Source organism: Mixophyes fleayi, chromosome 2 (genome assembly GCF_038048845.1).
Source record: "Mixophyes fleayi isolate aMixFle1 chromosome 2, aMixFle1.hap1, whole genome shotgun sequence".
NCBI lineage: Eukaryota > Metazoa > Chordata > Amphibia > Anura > Limnodynastidae > Mixophyes > Mixophyes fleayi.
In genome coordinates, this window is record NC_134403.1 from 347,663,710 (window position 1) to 347,683,573 (window position 19,864).

Here is a 19,864-nt window from a genome sequence, read left to right on the forward strand (position 1 = left end):
TCATTGGCTCTCTTCCCAGTATGTCTCTGCTAGGAGTTAGGTGCTAGAGCAGCAAAGGCCCCTTCTCTCTGGGATAGCCTAGCATCTGACCACACCCTCTTTACTTTATACCCCCCCCCCCCCCCTCTTAAAGATAATATCCACATTATTCAAACTCTGCCCCTAATTGAGTATTAGGAATGTGTATATGTGTGTATTTTTTTTTCCCTTCGAACTTTTCACATTTCTCTGAGGATGTTGCAGAAGACAGTTTGTTACATTGGTGAAATGACAGAGGGACCTTTATGGTTTCTAAAAGAATTATCTATCTGTCTGCCTGGCCTCAATGTGTTGCAGAACAGACAGGCGACTCCTCGGTAAGCGTATATATCACTTTTTTTTTATTTATCCAGGGGAAGATTGCTACTTCTTTTGTCCTCTCGTTACTAGGCATTTGAAATTTTTGGGGTTTAGAAAAGAAGCCAAAATATTTTATTGCGTGTGTGCAGCATATTGCAATGTCTGTATGTTAAATGATTTATTTTATATAATTTTTTTTGTGCTGTGTTTACAGATTCTATTGTCAGTGTATTTGGGAAGTAAATGTGACAGATTTCTCTGCTGTTGCAGCAGAAACTGAAATAGCTGCAAGAATCTAAAATTCATATTTTTTGGGGGGTGGGGAAACAACTTTGTGAGTTTTTAATTTTAGCCGGGGATTTAATCTGCCGGGACACATTTCTTTCTATTTTTTTGGGTGATCAGTATAGACTTCCATGAATTTGTTATGAGGGCTGTTCTGCACAGGTTTTTGGCATTAGGCCAGAATCAACTTCCCTGTGGTAAGCTTTCACTAAAAGAACCCCAAGCAGTTTTTTTTTTCTTTTCCGATGAAAAACTCGTGTCTGAAAGCTGCCGCTAGCAGTTTGTGTCTTTTTTTTTTTCCCAAACAAATTTTTTTTTAAAATTTCTGCTGACATTCCCGTTGCGTATATTTTACGCTGATTTTAAAATCTGCTTCTATTTTACTGTATTATGCTGTAATAAAGTAAATCAGCGGAATAGTGGTAAACATACCTTGATGTTGTCTCTATAAATAGTGTGCCTTCACATTAAGGGTACAGTAGGGGGAAGAGAAACACATATACAGATTCAGTTAATTGACACTTTAAATATATATATATATATATATATATATATATATATATATATATATATATATCTTTGTAACATAACATGAGAAAAAAAAAAATCACAATTGTGATTAGATTACCATAATCCCTGTGACATTATTTTATAGATGTATTTCTGATAAACTTGTAGTGCTATATTGTCATATTGTAACATGAATGTTGACAGGGTTGGTGGGTGTTACTAATAGTTGTTGCCACATTAAGGTATATTTGTTAAATAGGGTCTTCTGTTTGGTTTTCCCTGAATGTAAAGAAATGACTATAACGTAACCTTACCACCTGCTGTGCTTATATCTTACTATTTGCCAATTATGCTCTGAGATCACTCATGTGAATTGCTTTTATCAGACCCAGCCCATACTTGAATGAAGGACTTAAATATTGCTGTCTAAGCTATCTATGTGAAATGTAAATTCTTTAAACTATTCAGCAAATGTGCCCTTAAAAAAAATATACAATTACTAATACCTTGTATAGGGAGATATTTAATGTCCATAGTACAGGAAAGTTTATGGGGGGACAGTTGATTTTATATGAATATTAGTTTATGCGATTAGCAAACATGTAGAAGCAGTAAATAACGTTCTGCTATTTTTGCTAAGCAATCAGGGTCCGATTGTGCTTCCGTAGAGCAAATTACAACTGGTAGATAAAGGGGACAAATACAATCCGATGAACTTCGGACATCAACTTTAAGATGACATGGATTTTAAAACTTTTCTATTCTCTTACAACTGTGTTCATTGGTATAAAACAAGCACAACTATAATGTTTTAACATTGGAACATTGTTTTAAATATGTTTTGGCATCATTTTTTTTGGGCAAGAATTACTGCTAGAAAAGTGCATTACCCCTAGTGTGATTATTATACCGATCCTTTATTTTTCTTTTCTTCTTGGCCCGTAAAGAATTGTGTACAATGTGGTATAAATAAACTACTTATGATAATAATGATATATGCGGTATAGACAAATATCTCTTGCGTGAAGTATTAAATGTTCTTTTGATGCTGAAAATGGAGGGACGATGACGGCCAAAGCTGTAGTCCTACAAACTTTCAGTAACTTATATATTTGATTTAACAATCTGCTATATATATTCCTTCAGGAAATTAGTACGCACTCAAGTTAAAAGCTAAAGTAAGACTTTTTTATGTGAATATTAACGTCAGTTGTTTATTGAATTTATAAGAGATGTTGACTCAGTTTTTATCCAAATTATTAACCTCGTAATAATAAGATGATTTGCAAATAGTTTCTATAATTCTTAATCTAGGTACACACTACAGGTCTGATATCGCATTAGTGTGTACGCTCCCACGATCATGTTATATCGTTCCAAAGCACATCGTATTGTTTAATTTGATTTTATAAACTAACTAAAAGTCACAATCAGCAATGGAACGAAGTATACACTCATGACCAGCAGTGCAGGCAGATCTCTATGGGGTTTACAGAGTCACAATCTTTTCAGCCGATGGTTATGATAGATGAAGAGCACAGATCTGAAGGTAAATCGTGTAAAACGTGTATAGTGTGTACACATGAATCGACATGCTGATCGGGACTTTCAGTCATTGGTAAAATTGTTAATCGCATTGGGAGAAATTTTCTGTAGTGTGTATGTAGCTTTACTCTGTGCCATTATGGTTGAAATCAAGGTTTATAGTGACCACCTTCTGTGCAGCACTAAAGAGTTAACTGCAACATTGTTGCAACAATGTAAAATTAACATTAGTCCTGTTAGGAGAAATCTCCATACTATATTTTTCTGATATATATCATCTTAAATCTCCATCCAGAATTATTTTACAACAAATTGAATATATACCTATTGTTCTACTTCAAACAGCAGAAAAATCAATTACATTAATTACCAAATGATGATATTATCACCTTTGGCACATTTATTAAAACGTGTGTCATGTTCCATTTTAGGAGACAATGCAAACAAGCCAATTTGTTTAAAATGCATGTTAGACACATAACATTTAGTTATCTTAGTATAACAGATAGTCAAAAAATTAACTCCTCAGCCTCCATTATTATCTGTCCATTACTATTTATGCTATAAATGAACACCTTTAGTTGTAGATAATTGTATACAACATTAGATAAAGGCAAAGTGAGACCTACACACTGTACTTCATATGCAGAATAATAAAAGGCCATACAAAATATTCAGCTTGGTCAGTTCATTTAGATGTCATTTCTTTATATTGAATAGACTACACTAAAACATCAGCCCACAACAGGCAAATGAGCCATCACTAAATGACACAAAAAATAAGCTATGTATAATGGTACATTGTTGAAATACCTAGTGGTACTGAGGTTTCCACTAGGTACTGATAGAAGAAAATGATTTCCTGTGGGTTTATGATCTCCACCATCCTAGTGTGTCTGTGGCTGTTTCTGAAGCCTGATTACCCTAGCAGAAAATGTTTTGTTTATTTAATTTAATTTCCTTCTTACCTCAATGGGTGCTGGTGGTGAACATCGATCCACTGAGTTTGGATAAAATCTATGTTTTAGTATATCCTACCTAGCTGTCTTCTTAGGCTTATATGGATTGTTCTGTAAATGTGTACATTGCATGGCAGCTGTGCTTATTTAATTATTATTTTTTAAATTTTCTGTTGATCTGATTGGTTAGAAGCTGACACCAGTCATCTAAATATGGGTTAAACTTAAACCTTAGTAAATCATCTCCTATGTGTAGAATAATTCTTTCCTAATGAGAAATTGATCATTCCCGTCCCCACAATACGTCAGTGTACAGCCATGTTTTTTATGCCATCAGTGTGATAAATGTTCTTCCCATATTTGTTTCTGCACTTGAGGCACAATTGTTATTCAGCATTGTATAATAGCAGCCTATATACTTCTGGAGAAAAGTAATTTGTGATCTGTCGTGGTCACAAGGCCAGATTAAATGGATCCATAATGTTCCATAGAGAGTTCTTACTTCACATTTGTTATTAACACAAGACACACGTGGTTATTTACTTGTCATTTCTCCAAGCAGTAGAAAATTAGTTACAGATATGATTTATATAGAAATAACTTGCTAAAGGTTACTTCTTCTGTACTGAGATCCCAAATTTGTATCTCTATATTGCACATAGTATTTTGAACAAACATGAAAGGTATCTATATAATCAGGGGTGGTCTTATAATTGCTGTAGCTATCTCTGACCTACCTTTGTCAGACTGGTGGGAGTGATGCCAATGGCCAGGTACATCCCTGCTTATAATATGTATGGGATAACGTACCCCCTACTGTAAATTATAAGGATATTATGTACCCTATGAATGTTTGTATACACATCACAGATCTCAGAAATGACATCTAAAATCTGTAATCATCCACATTTGGTTTTCTAATGAATGCTGATGTGATGACATCACAACTCACTGGTTATATAGATATTATTCACAGGAGTTTATAGATTTATTATCATCACTTGTATTTTATTTATATATATATATATATATATATGTATATATATATATATAGTACTGTCCCCACAGAAGTTAAAATTGTCCATTGTCGGTGTATCTGTCTATCAGTCTATATTATGCTGCAGTTTGCAGATCATTTTTGAGAAAAGTTTTGTAAAACACAGCTATTCATATAACGTGCACGTATCAGGAACATTCATTTGAATGAATCTCACTTGTCAACCGAAAATACTTTCCTAGATTCTTGTGTTACTATTGTGACATGTTTATCTTTTTGCTGTAATTAATGAGTTTTGCTCTTAAGTTGTGTGTAATAAGTGGCACATTTGTCAGTGGTAATGATTGCTTTGGAATATATCCTCTGTGTTACAATGTAGCAATATTTATTTTCTATGCTTTTTATCTAATACTGATGGACGTTTGTGAGGTAAAGTTTGAACACTGTAGAATCTACTGTATCAGCAATACACTGCTGCAGCCATCGTTAGCCTAATAATTATTCAGCTATGTACACATTGCTTCATAGTAAGAAGTATATACTGGGTCACATTCGCAGACTGGTAACAATATACCTATTGTCAGTGATATGAGAAATGATAAGCTAACGATTATAGATTAAATCTAGGGGCATGTTACACGTCACTCGCTCCATGAAATCCTCTTGTGGTTTTAGAGAAACTGACTAGCTGGGGATGTAGTAATAGCATGCATTAGTATATGTTTCCATTTAGTGGAATATAAGGAGAACATACATTGGCAATAATATCACCTCAGACAAGCAGCCAGATATCATATATGCCTCATTTGATTCCATTCAAACGGTACGAGAGAGACGTTTCATCCTAGTTCAGAAAGTGAACAGTGTTTTTCCAAGGTGCACAAACACTAACACAAAATTGATCAATGCCGTCAGCACCAAAACACGCAGGGTGATTACTACATGGGATTTAAACACACTAGCAAAACTTATTGTTATAGTAAATATTTAATTAAGCAGTGATCTCAGGTATGTCAAAACATAGCAAAATTGTACAAATACATCTACTTAAACACAAAACAGATATATCGTTCAATAATGTGTATGCAAATAATGCATAAATATAATTGATCTGACGGTCTTTGTGCAGCTGCAGTTATAATGCATTGGGGCTAGATTTTTATTTAACTCTGTAACTTCATTGATTAAATAATGAAATAGCAATGTTATATATTATTTAATGTGTATATAAATTCTATGTAATAATAGGGTGTTTTGTTGCTTGTAGAACAATTGCTGATATTTAAAGATACCACCAGCTAAACAATGTGTTTTACAAATCCTTCTCTTCTCCCTTGTTAGGCGACCTACGGACGGGGGCAGCTCTCTAACCTTCAAGAGGGCCGCAGATAACCCTAGGGAATATATTTACTAAACTTCGGTTTTGAAAAAGTGGCGATGTTGCCTATAGCAACCAATCAGATTCTAGCTGACATTTTGCACAATGTATTAAATAAATGATAACTAGAATCTGATTGGTTGCTATAGGCAACATCTCCACTTTTTCAAACCCGTAGTTTAGTAAATCTAGCCCTTAATCTCAGTAATAAGTTAAATTAATGTGTTTAATCAAAGAAAGAGACACCTGTCTGTGATAACATATCAGAAGTAATTATAAACAAGTATTACAAGCTGTAGCAAACAAATTTGACAATAAAGCAGGAAGAGCTGGGGGACCGCAGGTGAAGGTTCGGAGGGCCACATGAGACCCTAGGGCCGTCTAGTCTATCACTAGATGAATGTGAGATTCCCATCCAACGTCATCTTTCCTATCTCTGTGTGTAATGGTCATTTCTCCAGGACTCCACACACAATGAAGACTTTTACATGTGTTGAGGGATTACTGCACAGTAATTTAGTATAGATTCATCCCCTACTACATCTTTCTGTTTAATATTTATTGCTGTGTAAAAGACCAACCACCAGTGTACATTAAAGATACCAACCTCATAGGCAAACCAAGGGTGGGGGTTCATAGTGCCTGGAATCCCCCTCCAAGCCCTAGGGCACTGTATAATATTATAGCCACGCCCCCATGCATGCTGGTCACACCCACTGGCAACGTGGTGTAGAAACCCCTCTCTACAAATCCTGCGTTTGCCCCTTACCTGGTCCCTCCCTGGTCCTTTCTATATGTATCCACATTTACTGTGGTTTTATAAGTACTGGTTGAATTAACACTCCAATAAATGGCCTACACAGCCAATAGCCATCTCTTGGAGGATTTGAGCACAGTCAATGCTTAGGCTATGTCAGATCAAGAATAGACTATATTCATTTATAGGCAGATGGGCAGAGAGTATATGATTTATTTTTTATTTCAAATTTATTTGAAAACCCCATGGAACTAAATGGTGCATATGATTAGTGTTACTCACTTACCTATACTGTGACTGCTTTGGCTCTCAGCAAACATTTACATTGGTGTGTGCTGCACTTGTCAGGTGTACAGGGGCTGATACACAAAGCTGCCTGTAACCATTCTGTATCTGGAGCAGCTGTGTTTTTTTCATGTACTGCATAATGAAACTATTTCTCCCACAGTTACAATGTACAGCCTTGTCCTCAGTGATCTGCTTTTATAAATAAGCGTGAATGCTTTATAAATCAAGGAATCTCTTATTGTAAAAGAACACATACATATGATTATTCTATTGTGTTCCCCTTGAATTTAGTTCTACAATAAAGTAAATCAGAACATTTAAGCCCTAGAAAGGTGGTCGTAAGCTTTGTTTATGTAACGTGTTCCCAAGCATTCTACTACACTAAATAGAGTTATGAAACATATTCAATAGTTTTTTTTAATCAGGACATATTGTTATGTATGGTCTGTGACAGGCAAATGTCACTTATTTTGGTCAGTGCAATAGAAATTCTCCAGGTATCCCATCCAAATGTCACTATGGGGTATATTTACTAAACTGCGGGGGTTTAAAAAAGTGGAGATGTTGTCTATAGCAACCAATCAGATTCTAGCTGCCATTTTGTAGAATGTACTAAATAAATGGTAACTAGAATCTGATTGGTTGCTATAGGCAACATCTCCACTTTTTCAAACCTGCAGTTTAGTAAATATACCCCAATGTCTCAAAACTGAGTTAGAACATGTTGTTCACGCTGGCTATAGGAATTAGTGGTTTTATACATCAAACACACATTACCCTATGCTGCCAGCCCTGATAGGTTCTTACAGTTGTAGTCAGGCTTACCACTAAGCATTTAAAACAGGGAAGTTAATTCACTGTTTTTCATCAGACAAAGGGTTAATGTAGTTATATACCAGTTATTTTCCAAAAAGTCTTGTGAGTCTGTTTAAAGCCTGGAAGACTCATATTATTATTTGTATTATTTTGATTTGTGTTAATCATGATTAAATGTTGTTAGTATAATTTTGTAGGTATTAACCAAATGATCTTTAAATGTAAGGCTGGGTACACACTACAGGTTTTTCAGCCGATTATTGGGCCAAGCATCTGTTCACAGTAGTGTGTACACTGACACGATGACCGATAGTCGTTCCAAAACACTGATTGTTAGTTTATTTGGTTGGTCGGTAAAACAAATAATCTCGTTCCAACCGCCTTCCGATCCTGCAGTGTGTATGTACTCACTATCATCATCATTTATTTTATAGCGCCACTAATTGCGCAGCGCTGTACAGAAAGCTCACTCACATCAGTCCCTGTCCCACTGGAGCCTTCAATCTAAATTCCCTAGTACACTTCCAGGTCAATTTAATAGCAGCCAATTAGTCTACCAGTATGTTTTTGGAGTGAGGGAGGGAGGAAACCCACACAGACACGGGGAGAACATACAAACTACACACAGTCATGGTCGGGAATTGATCGCATGACCCCAGTGCCTTGAGGCAGAAGTGCTAACCACTAAACCCCCGTGCTGCCCATCCCTAAAGAGGTCTGTAGATCTCCGTAGAGTTTACATAAAGTCATGATGTTTTTAGTCGATGCCGGCAATGAACATGTCCTGATGAATAAATGTAGAGAGTGCTGTAGATGGAACAGTGTTCTCCCCAGAACATTGTGCCAGCCAAGTGGCATTAAGAAGCTGGGGACAGTGTAATACTTTGCAATAATATTGAAAAATGTTGACTGTTATTGCCCACCACACTTACCAGGACTGGTCAGACTGGTGGTCAGTGGTCTAACACACACTGCTGGCTGTACTCACATAGTGCCTGTTCTATTAGGAGAAACAATGGTTTATTCTATTATAATGGGACTCTGTTGGGCTCCAAGAGCCGGGTGGCAAATAAAACCAACCGGGTGGAGCATCCCGGAAATGGGGCTGGGGAGAGCACTGTGAAATAATTCATCTGTTCGTACTGAGACTGAATATTTTGTTTCAGAGTCACTGAAGCTAACAAAATTTGTAATGACATGTGGATAGTTATAACAAGGTGGTTAATCAGTGTGACAGGAATGAATGAATGAATACTGCGCTGTCATTCTCTAAATGACTATAACAAAATATGAAGAGCACAGATCTGAAGGTAAATCGTGTATAGTGTGTACGCATGTATCAGACTGATTGGAACTTCAGTCATTTGTAAAATCGTGATAGTGATGACAAATTGGTCGAAAATTTTTGTAGTGTATACACAGCCTTAGTAAAAATGTTATCTTTAATTGAAATGTATAGTGTTTGTAACTAAGGAAAGATCAGTTCTACCACACAGTGATGATGCATAACAACATTAGTGAGAGACAAAATCTTCACAACCGCCAACCGTGGGCCAGTGACATCAGCAGATCATTGCAGCTAGTTATGATCACATTACTTGTCCTTGCATGTAAAGACATAAGACAGTCTCCATAGAGATCTCAGTGGAAACGGCTAGGCTGAGTTTATGAATTGCAACGGAACAGTGCCCCTGCTGGTCAAATCAATAATAAAAGAATACTGTATGCTTTACCATACTGTAACCTATGCATAAAGCACATCTTGTTTTACTGTTTTTAAGTAATGTTTCAGCATACTGTATGGCCCTTTATTGTGTGTTAAAACAATTTTTTTATTAGTCAGTATATTAAGAGTTTCTTCTTTTCTTTTTTCCCACAGACTTGCCACAGAGAAATGATATACAATATATTATTTTAAGGTAAGTAGAAAAAGCTGTCAATATCATGTATATTACTTTATATACTGTATATCATCTTAAAATACTATTAATAATAATTATTATTGAATTTATATTTTTAAAACCATTGCAAACTGTCCCTAATTTCCAAGGACAGACCCTGGTTTGTGCCAAGAAAATGTTTATCCCTGCAGAATTCTTCATTTTTTAATTTTCAAACAATTTCTATTATTCTATATCCAGCATGTAATACTCCTTATGGGTCTGATGCAGAGTGAGTCGTTAAAATGGGAGTAAATTACTCTAAAAGCAAAGAGCACAGAAAAATAGCCAATTTATGGCCATACGCAGGACTGTATACAACTCGATATGCATCAGCAGCATATGTACCTGTCCTATACCTGCCCTGTGCCAGTCCTGTTTCTGCCCTGTACCTGTCTTGTACCAGTCCTATACCTGCCCAGTACCTACCTCGTAACTGCCCTGTACCTGCTCTGTACAAGTCCTGTACCTGCCCTGTACCGGCCCCATACCTGACCCGTACCAGCCTTGACCCTGCCCTGTGCCTGCCCTGTACCTGCCCTGCACCAGTCCTGTACCTGCCCTGTACCTGCCCTGTACCAGTCTTGTACCTGCCCCGTACCTGCCCTGTACCTGCCCCGTGCCTACCCTGTACCTGCCTCGTACCTGTCCCGTACCTTCCCTGTACCTGCCCCGCACCTTCCCCATACCTGCCCTGTACCTACCCTGTATCTGCCCCATACCTGCCCTGAACCTTCCCCATACCTGCCCTGTACCGGCACCATACCTGACCTGTACCAGCCTTGACACTGCCCTGTACCAGCCTTGAACCTGCCCTGTACCTGCCCCGTACCTGCCCTGTACCTGCCCTGTACCTACCCTGTACCTGCCTCGTACCTGTCCCGTACCTTCCCTTTACCTGCCCTGTACCTGTCCCGTACCTGCCCTGTACCTGCCCTGTACCTGCCCCGTACCAACCCTACTCCTTCCCTATTCCTGCCCTATACCAGCCTTGAACCTGTCCTGTACCTACCCTTTACCAGCCATGTACCTGCCCTGTAGCAGGTGCCAAACATTCACCTCCTACCTGTTATATGTGCGTGTTTCTGCGAGTCCGCATGAGCAATATTACAATATTTGGTCTACATTAGAACTTTCCTTTCCTCCCTGTCCCGCCTCTCTAGGCGCATAAGTGCCAGAATCACGCAAGTCTGCACAGGAACATATGTGTGCTTCCACTACTGCACACGATACGCTACACAAACTGGTGTACGTCCCATTCACCATCAGCTCCTATGTGTTTTCCTTCTGGTATTACAAAACCAACAAAGATTACATAACAAAATGGGGCTTGTAGAGCATCAAGGTTGCCAAATCTGAACAACCAGTGAGATGCTTAGATTCACCTGTTCACCTGCTGAACAGCAAAATGTCCTTGGAATTGTGTTTAAAATGTTGGTAACTATAATTAAGTCAACTCCTTCCATAGTCTATGAAACTTATGTGTAATTGGAACATTAGGAAGCATTCAGGCCCAGTTCAAGGGCAAAGTGACAAATCCTTGTCTGAGTGGGGGCGGAGTAGGGCTATATTTGCTATACAAGCCCCATAATAGAGGCTCTGTCTGCTTTGCTCACTGACCACACCATGGTTTTCTGCTTTGTACAGTGACCACACCATGTGGCTCTTCTATAAACACCGCCCACACAAAGGGTCACTCTTTTGTACACTAGTGACAACATAGAATTCTGCTCTGTACACTAGCAACATCATAGGGCTCTGCTTTGTTTACTAGCCACACAGCAGGATCTGCTTTTTACACTGCTTGGTACACTGAACACACAAACTGGCACTACTTGTTCACTTGTCACCACATTAGACCTTGCTTCTGCAGTGGCCAAGACATATGCCATATGTCTTTGGACACCACGTGGGACTATATTTAGCACAGTGATCACATAGTCAGGTTCTGCTTTCAACAGTAGCTACACCATGGGGCAGATTCAATTGGCTGCGATATTCCTGAGAACATCACAGCCATGCTTTATTACCGTTTATACGGTAAAAAGTAACTCTTACACGTATTTGCTCGCATCTTTATGGAGCGCGAGCTAAAGTAACTGTTACTTTCGCTAAAAAAAATTGCAGCGTTGTGCCTCACGCCCGTTCCGGGACACTACGCTGCGATTTTTTTACTAATTGAATCTTCCCCCATGAGGCTTTGCTTTATGCAACCACCTGTGTACCTATGTACACTGGTCACACTATGGGGCTCTGCTATGTACACTGGACATACAATGGGGCTATGCCGTTTGTATTATTCATCTGAAAGGGTTATGCTGTGTATTATATATTCCAGCAGAAACTACCTTGCTTGGAATACTTGCCTTTCACCTTATATACTAGTAATGAGAATGGGCTCTGCACTATATATACTGGCTGTCAGATGGGGCTCTTTATTTTATACCAGTCATTAGATCTACATGGTATAATAGTCATTAGATTGGACTGCATTTAGTTCTAGTCTAATGGTACTTTGTTATACACTAAAATTGCACTTTTTATAGGTATCACTGACTATGTAAATCCATGTCCACAAGCTGGCAAACAAGGTACATGTACATTTATTTTAATAATGAAGTGATACTGTACATGGTAAGGCTGTAGGCTGTGTGTAGATGCCATGTATAACCATAATGATGTATTTCTTGTATTTTATCATGAGTCAGTGGAAGAGACTCTGTAAATCTAGCATACATGTTTATGCATGGGGGATGTTAATTATTACTACGCCAGTTTGCATAGCGTATCTTGTGTGAAATTGCTCAGCGCCTGCTAGAAAAATGGGTGCACAAACATCCGCCCACACAGATTGGCGTGACTCTGCCACCTACATCGGCCTGCATCTGGTGAGATGGAAGACGGGCGTTCTAACATATCCCGAGTACAGTATGGGGTGTGTACATGCAATTTGTGAATGGATGCATATTGGGGGAAAAGCATATATATATATATATATATATATATATATATATCCTGAGAAAGACGTATTATTTGCGACTGGTCCAGGGCAGGTGTGAATAGTGCATGATGATCCTGGTCTCTGGCACTCGTTATCTGCTGTTGATTGGCTGCTTGCTATTTTAACCACCGAAAGCTGGTGCTGTCTTCGTCGCTCGGGCATATATTATCCTTTAGTGTCAGTGCTTAAGCAGAACATTTTATTTACCGGTATTTATTTTTTACACAAGAGGTTTTTTTTAGATTGTATTGATACCAGATAGTGAATGCGTTTGTTGCACTTAAAACCAATGGATAAAAACATGGGAGCTTGTGAGGCGTACGTGTCAGTGACCTGTTTCTGGTGTAAACCGCATAGACTACTGGTGCTGAGCTGCACGGAGCATAAGATGTGCTGGCTCAGCATGTGGACGCAAAAACACAATTTGTACAGCCGGGTTTTTAAACATAAGTTACTCCCATTTTGCGGCCAACTCTGCATCAGGTCTTATGTGTTCAAATTAGAGATGGGCGGGTCCGGTTCTCCGAGAACCGAACCCACCCGAACTTTGGGTATCCGAGTACCGAGCTGAGCAGCTCGGTACTCTCCCGCCCATTCCGAATCCAAATCGAGGCCGAACGTCATTGTGACGTCGTCGGATCTCGGGACTCGGTTCTCGCGATACTTCAACTTTATAAATACACGCCTCCACAGCAATCCATCGCCATTTGACAGAGGGAGAGAGCAGGGTGTAGTCATAGGCTAATTAGAGCAGGGACAGAGAATACCATATTGTTCTTGCAATTGCTCTAACCAAAATCGCTAGTGCAGAGAGGAGGATAGAGGTTTATTATTTTTTCTTCATATTTGGCACTCCCCAGCGCTTTTGGGGTGTCCCCCATAATTGTGCATTAATATTTCTGGCTGTCAAAAGTCATATCTGTCAGCAGTATCTACTAAATAATTTGTAGCACACCTCAGTGTTTTTGGGGTGTCCTCCCTAATTGTGCATTAATATTTCTGGCTGTCAAAAGTCATATCTGTCAGCAGTATCTACTCAATAATTTTTAGCACTCCTCAGTGTTTTTGGGGTGTCCTCCCTAATTGTGCATTAATATTTCTGGCTGTCAAAAGTCATATCTGTCAGCAGTATCTACTAAATAATTTGTAGCACACCTCAGTGTTTTTGGGGTGTCCTCCCTAATTGTGCATTAATATTTCTGGCTGTCAAAAGTCATATCTGTCAGCAGTATCTACTCAATAATTTTTAGCACTCCTCAGTGTTTTTGGGGTGTCCTCCCTAATTGTGCATTAATATTTCTGGCTGTCAAAAGTCATATCTGTCAGCAGTATCTACTCAATAATTTTTAGCACTCCTCAGTGTTTTTGGGGTGTCCTCCCTAATTGTGCATTAATATTTCTGGCTGTCAAAAGTCATATCTGTCAGCAGTATCTACTCAATAATTTTTAGCACTCCTCAGTGTTTTTGGGGTGTCCTCCCTAATTGTGCATTAATATTTCTGGCTGTCAAAAGTCATATCTGTCAGCAGTATCTACTCAATAATTTTTAGCACTCCTCAGTGGTTTGCGCTCAGAATGGATTCAAAGCAGTCCACATATGATCTAAATGAGCAACCAGGTTCTGTCACCAGTCCTGATGTTAGTGTTCCCAGTACGTCATCTGGCCAAGGCGATGTCAAACAACAGAGTGTTTTCAAATTAGTGCAAAAAACAAAAACCAAAAAAAAATTTACTGTATTGAAGCGAAAAAGAAGTGTAACTGAGCAAAAGTTAAGTGACGATAAAAAAAAAATTGCAAGCATGCCATTCTACACACGCAGTGGCAAAGAGAGAATGAGGCCTTCACCTTTGGCTATTAGTGGCAGATCCCAAAAAGTTACCCAGGCTACAATTGGTGCACAACTACTGTTACGCGTCAAAGCTGAGCTGCAAGATACCAGTGAGGCATTACAGGAGAATATTTGCTCTGATTCACAAATGACAACAATCCCTGTGGAGAGTCCATCCAACAGTGGGATGTCTAATCGTGAGCATTCTGCTGATGTGTGCCTTAATAGCCCGAGTGTAGCCGGTGATACCCAAATTGAGGATGCCACTTTGGAATTAGAAGAGGATGAGGGGGAGATTTGTGTAGGCGACGAGGGCGCTAATGAGGATGTTGATGAGGATGAGGTTGTTTGTGTAAGTCCTGCACCAGTGGCAGCAGTTCTGGCACGTGACAAGAAAAAGGCCATTGTCATGCCTGGGCATAAAACAAAAAAATCCACTTCTTATGTGTGGAATTATTTCTACCCAAATCCAGACAACAATTGTATAGCCATTTGTAGTGTATGTGAAGCCACAGTCAGTCGAGGGAGGGACCTTAACCATCTTGGAACCTCGTCTATGTTACGCCATCTAACGAGAGTTCATGGCAAAGTGTTGGGAAAAGCTGAAAGTTCTTCCCAAAAGAATACAAGCACTCCCTCATCAGCTAAGACCCTCCGCTCACCGACATACCGACGGCTACAAAATACACCCACCACACCATCCTCATCAATATCCTCAGTAGCGCTCGGAGTTAGCCCGGCATCCCACTTAAGGCTGGATGACTCCGGCACTATTATTGATTCCTCTGAAGAAAGCGTTAGTCCTGCTGCTGCTGTTGCTGCTGCTGGGGGTGAATCGTCATCCCAGAGGCAGGTGAATAAAATGAGCAGTCCTACATTTCAGCAATTAACTGTGAAACAATCATTTGCGAGGGGAAGCAAATATGACAGCAGTCACCCAGTCGCCAAGCGAATCACAGACGCCATGGCTGCAATGTTAGTGTTAGATCTGCGTCCAATCTCCACAATAAACGCAGCTGGTTTTTCACAGTTAATTGAGGTTTTGTGTCCGCGTTACAGAATTCCATCGCGACACCATTTCTCCCGTAAAGCTATTCCACAACTATACCAAAAAGTGTGTAAAAATGTAGAGATTGCGCTGAAAAATGCCATTCTGCCCACTGTTCACTTAACCACAGATATGTGGACAAGTGGAAGTGGCCAAACCAAAGACTATATGACTGTGACAGCCCACTGGGTTGGTCATTCACCTTCACCAGCAGGAACAGCAGCAGCATGTACACCACTACGTAACATTTGTCACAGGCAGGCCACTCTTTGTATCACCGGCTTCACTAACAGGCATACGGCTGACAATTTGTTACGCAAACTGAGAGATGTGATTGATGCATGGCTTATACCACTCGGACTCTCCCCAGGGTATGTCATTTCAGATAACGCCAACAATATAGTGCGAGCATTACAGCTGGGTGATTTCCAACATATTCCCTGTTTTGCTCACACCATCAACTTGGTGGTGCAGAGCTTCCTACGAAATAACCGTGAGGTGCAGGAGATGCTTTCGGTGGCCCGTAAAATTTCAGGCCATTTCAGGCATTCAGCCACAGCATGTAGGAGATTACAGCAGCTCCAAGAGCAGTTTAACTTGCCCTGCCACCAACTTAAGCAAGAGGTGGTAACTCGGTGGAATTCCACCCTGTACATGCTTCAGAGGATGGAGGAACAGCGCAAAGCCATCCAAGCATATTGCACAAGTCATGACATTGGGAAAGGAGGGGGGATGTATTTCACTCTTGCACAGTGGGGAATCCTTTCAGTGCTGTGCAAGGTGCTGAAACCATTTGAAGTTGTGACATGTGAGGTCAGTGCAGACTCTGCTAGTTTGAGCCAAGTCATTCCTTTAATTAGACTATTGGAAAAGCAGCTTGAGAAAATGAAGGAGGAGCTGAAAGCAAGCAATTCAGCAAAGTATGTTGGCCTTGTCGATCAAGTACTTAATTCGCTTCACAATGATCCTCGAGTTATTAAGATCTTGAACTCGGATCAGTACGTTTTGGCCACTGTGCTTGATCCAAGGTTTAAAACCTACATTGAGTCTTTACTTGTAAATGAGCGAGATGTGAACTTTTGCAAGGAGCTATTGCTCAGCAAGTTGGCCGCTGAACTGGGCCTCGGCTTGACGACGTGTCCTCCTTCACTTTCTCAAGCTGTTGCTCGTAAAAAATTAAATTTCCAAAAAAGAAGCAGGGAAGACACAGGGGGCAGACGAGAACAATTTAACATCTGGGCTGGTTTGAAGGATTTTTCAAAAAAATGTGTCACTTTGCCCATAAGTCCATCCAATATGAGTATAAACATGCAAAGGATGGTGGAGGATTACTTTCAAGAGGTAGTTGATATGGAAATGTCAGACAGTCCCTTTCCTTACTGGGAAGAAAAGCAGGCCATTTGGAAACCCATGTACAAACTTGCTTTGCAATACCTAAGCTGCCCACCCTCCAGTGTGTACTCTGAACGAGTGTTCAGCACAGCAGGGAACTTAGTCAGTGATCGCCGTAGAAGGTTACTTCCCAAAAATGTGGAGAAAATGATGTTTATAAAAATGAACTACATCTTCCACGAGGAAGGCCTTCACCATCCAAGACATCCAAGCACTGACTGTTCTCTAATGGCGGATTCAAGCGGCGATGAATTGATAGTCTGTGATGATGACGTACACACTGATGAGGGTGAGGATGAAGCTGAAGATGATGCCGATAACATCTTTTTAAAACTTTCTATGTAAGTGTAGGGTGCAATCTACCCCCAAAGAGGAAAGGGACTTGTGGCATTTCCATATCACATACCATCTTGAAAGGCTGCTGTTAGGGCAATTTATCCTTAAGGGTAGGGTGTTATAGACAGAGTGACCCTAAACTGGCTTTGTCCATTTTTCATAATATTGTACAGTCTATAATGGCTGAATTTTTTAGTATTTTATACAAGTGGAGGGGGGCCTAGAGAGACAGAAACCAAACTGGCTTTCTCCATGTCAATTAATATTGTACAGTCTATAATGGCTGAATTTTTTGGTATTTTATACAAGTGGAGGGGGGCCTAGAGAGACAGAGTGACCCCAAACTGTCTTTCTCCATGTCAATTAATATTGTACAGTCTATAATGGCTGAATTTTTTAGTATTTTATACAAGTGGAGGGGGGCCTAGAGAGACAGAAACCAAACTGGCTTTCTCCATGTCAATTAATATTGTACAGTCTATAATGGCTGAATTTTTTGGTATTTTATACAAGTGGAGGGGGGCCTAGAGAGACAGAGTGACCCCAAACTGTCTTTCTCCATGTCAATTAATATTGTACAGTCTATAATGGCTGAATTTTTTGCTATTTTATACAAGTGGAGGGGGGCCTTGAGAGACAGAAACCAAACTGGCTTTTTCCATTTCTTTACATATTTAACTATAAGTGTAGGGTGTAATATACATTCAAAGACGATGGCTGCATTGCCAATATGCATAGATGGAGAGGAAGACAATCTGTTTTGTGTGTAGAATAGGCCTACCAACGAAGAATTAAACTGTTTTTTTGGATGATTTATTACCTCAACAATTAGATTACTTGTCTCTAAAACAGTTGGAGCACTAAATTGGGTTAATTTAGGCCCAAAAACATGGATTTTCCCAAAAAATAGCAAAACAAAACCAAACAAAACCAAAACCAAAACCAAAACACGCAATGGCGGTTTTGCAAAACCAAAACCAAAACCAAAACACGACGGTAATCCAGATCCAAAACCGAATCCAAAACCAAAACACGGGGGTCAGTGACCATCTCTAGTTCAAATTAACTTTTAAGGGCAATTATATAGTTCTGGTATAATTTTTTACACAGTTGGTCTGAGCGCTGTTAAGTATTTTATGATGGACACTGCTGGCTGTGATAAGCTGGGCTCTGTAGGTTCTGATATGCTAGTCACTGATAAATATATATATATATATATATATATATATATATATATATATTATATTATATTATATTATATTGCTGGTTATAGTACGATGAGATGCGTACTATAGCCAGCATAAGTTATACTGAGTGCATTGGCTATTATTTTATTACATTTGTTGTGTGGGAATCGAGTCCCACATTTGACCTTTGTCTTGGGTACATAATTTTACTGAGCTGACCCTGGCTGGTTTACTGATTTATGGGGAGATTCAATTAGCCATGAAGTGTCTCCGGAACATCCGCAGACACCTCACAGAGGAGATTTGACAGAAATTTCTGCTCATTTTTCAGGGAAAACGAGCTGAGCTTTGTACCTTAATTGCCGGCAATGTGCGCGATTTAAACCTGCCACTTCTATGGCAATTGAATCTCCCCCTATATAGTTGTTCACTATGGACCCTCGGGTCATAGTATTAAGAGAGTGCAGATAGGAAATTTGTCCTGCTCAGGATATAGTAAAGATATTGATATAAATGTTTTTAAGATTTTTTTCAAACAGTTATTTAGATTTACGCATTACAGAAGAGCTCAGAGTGCTCTTGTAACAGTACAATGATATGATCTCTGAATATACTGTATAATTACTATTGTACTTAAAAGCTAACAGGAAAACTGATAACATGCATTATGTAAACATAGAAAAACCATTCTATATTGAGGGTTTTGAATATTGTAATGCCCCAACTGGCTACAGATCGATCTAGTTCTCTCAATGTTATAATGCTGTGATTGGCTACAGATTGATCAACTTCTCTAAATGATGGAATGCTCTGATTGGCTACAGATTGATCTACTTCTCTAAATGTTGTAATGCTCTGATTGGCTATAGGTTACTCTAATTAGCTAAATGCTTTAATGCTCTGATTATCCTAGCCCAGTGGTCAACCTTTTGGTCAGTGAGCCATTGTTTTCGGACACAGGCAGTCTACAGCTTGGTTAGTATAGATGTTAATTTGTTCCTATTTTTGAATCAGGAGTGTTAAAAGGTATGACTGTTTGCTTATTTCCTTGTATTCTAGACCTTATAAAAACAATTTTCTATAAGTTCATTGGTTCTTGTAATTTTACATCTATTTACAATCGCTCCAGTTCTGTATCTCACTTTATTCCCTACAAATCATAACCTCATTTGCCCCTGGAACAAAAGCAACCGTAACTTTTATAATAAAAAGCTGTACTATAATTTAATACTGTAATTCAACAAAATAAAACAGAAA

The 19,864-nt window shown here is 39.2% G+C and overlaps 1 long non-coding RNA gene across 3 annotated transcripts in view; it reads left to right on the forward strand.

Moving 5' to 3' along the window:
- The window catches only part of LOC142139468 (uncharacterized), a 353,675-nt gene that overhangs the window by 225,680 nt on the left and 108,131 nt on the right, over window positions 1–19,864 (forward strand). For all 3 annotated transcript variants that reach the window (XR_012688210.1, XR_012688209.1, XR_012688211.1), the window contains one exon: window positions 9,754–9,793. This is a non-coding gene — a long non-coding RNA (uncharacterized LOC142139468). The remainder of the gene's footprint in view (window positions 1–9,753; window positions 9,794–19,864) is intronic.